This window comes from Harpegnathos saltator, unplaced genomic scaffold (assembly GCF_003227715.2).
Source record: "Harpegnathos saltator strain DR-91 unplaced genomic scaffold, Hsal_v8.6 scaffold61, whole genome shotgun sequence".
NCBI classification, from domain to species: domain Eukaryota; kingdom Metazoa; phylum Arthropoda; class Insecta; order Hymenoptera; family Formicidae; genus Harpegnathos; species Harpegnathos saltator.
In genome coordinates this window covers 718,588-720,395 of record NW_020230438.1, presented here as the reverse complement: position 1 = coordinate 720,395, position 1,808 = coordinate 718,588, and the positions used below count along the sequence as shown (strand labels likewise).

The 1,808-nt window shown below is 39.4% G+C and overlaps 1 long non-coding RNA gene across 1 annotated transcript; it reads right to left on the bottom strand.

Annotated features, from left to right (window-relative positions):
* Positions 1–202: 202 nt before the first annotated feature.
* Positions 203–1,085, bottom strand: LOC112589817 (uncharacterized). Its single transcript, XR_003113811.1, has 3 exons — positions 885–1,085; positions 562–786; positions 203–476 (listed from the first exon to the last, which is right to left on the bottom strand). It is a non-coding gene; the product is annotated as an uncharacterized LOC112589817 (long non-coding RNA).
* Positions 1,086–1,808: the final 723 nt, after the last annotated feature.

Sequence of the window (1,808 nt, the reverse complement as noted above, 5' to 3'; positions counted from 1 at the left end):
ACAGTAGCAGGATTTTTATGTGTAAAGAATGCTATATTTTATTGTAAAGTGTGCTATATTTTTAAAATAAAAAATTCTTGTTGTATACTAACAAGGGTACTACAAAGGAATAAAGAAATTACAGTCTAAATTTTTTAGAATGAAAAGAACGAATATTTTTACTCAAGCTGTAATAAAAATATTTCCTTATAAGGCCCTATTAATATCGCTTTGTAAGGCCCGGTTGATTATAATCTACACAGAAAATTGAGTGTGAGCATGTGTGTACACATGAACGCATGTGCGCGCGCACACACACGCACACGCACACGCACGCACGTACGTAAGAAGATATAGAAAGGGGGATCATTTCCGTGCTTTTCAATGCTGCTTTTTCTGATGGTCTGCCACACTTTCCAAAGACAGTTCCGAGTCTATAATGTTGCTTTCTTCTTGTTTGTTGGAATGATCACACGTATGTGGTTCTTCAAATCCTCCTGCAGATAATAAAGATATATATTTTACGGGAATACGGTTCTCTTATCTCTTGTGTGATTTATCGTTGACTGTAATGTAAGTTACCTCTGTGATATCCGATAATAAATTCGCTCCCTAGGATGTAAATTTCACTTTGCAGATTCGCAGCGTCGAAGTCGACGCGAATTCAAAACGGCGAGAGGGCAAGCCCCTCTCGGCGCTTTGAAACGTTCCACATCGTCGTTATAAATTTCGCGAAAATCTGACAATACTGTAAATCTGGTTCGCACGAGCGAGCTGCGCAAATAGCATGGCCACGCGAATGCGTTTCTGAGGGATATAAGAAAATAAACGACTGCGTCGCCGGTCATTTTTGACGTACTGCCGGTGTGTTACACCGGCTATATTTGGGACTAGTATATATTTACGTGCATAAAAGACAGAAGTAGCGAAACGAGGTGCCGCGATGCGTCTGCTGGCAGCGTCATGGCGACGACCCGAAGCGGATGATTTGTGTGACAGATCGGGGCCAGTCATGCCTATATCTGCTGCGGCGTCAATATATTTCGTTTCCTATCCCGTCGATCCTACCAACTGCTTCCCAATAACGCTCGGTCGTCCATATCCCGTGCACATGTATCAATATATACATGTGTATGCGTGCATATATATATATATATATATATATATATTTATATATACAGGATGTCCGGGATCTTTTGGAAACGAAAAGTTGTGAAGATCAATCAGATCAAACTGAGAAGAAAAGTCAAGTACCATTTCGCAAAAGTCGCGATAGTTGTTAAGTTATTAATGATTGAAAATGGCCACATCTAGAGGCTCTTTTAATTGATAACTTGCAAAGTATACAAATTATCAATTAAAAGAGCCTTTAAATGTGGTCATTTTCAATCGTTGATAACTTAATAACTTAATTGCGATTTTTGCAAAGTGGGACTTGACTTTTTTTCCCAGTTTCTGATCTGATTGATCTTCACAATTTTTCGTTTGCAAAAGAGCCCGGACACCCTGTATATATTTATTTACGTATACACTGTTGTACTCGTGGATATATGTATACACCAAGTATGTGTGTCGGCGGATAAATATATATAGATAAATACAGTCGCTGTCTCTCTCTCTCTCTCTCTCTCTCTTTCTCTCCTTCTATCTCGGTTGCGATGCGATCGACAAATCGGATAGTTTAGGCGAACTAGACGATAAGATGAAATTTTAATTGGTTCTTTTTTTACAAAGAACTTGCACGTCCGCAACAGGTTGAAGCTGTTACTGTTGTAACGAGATACGAGTATTATGAGGGCGTTTTGTAATAATGCCGCGCGAGCACCAGT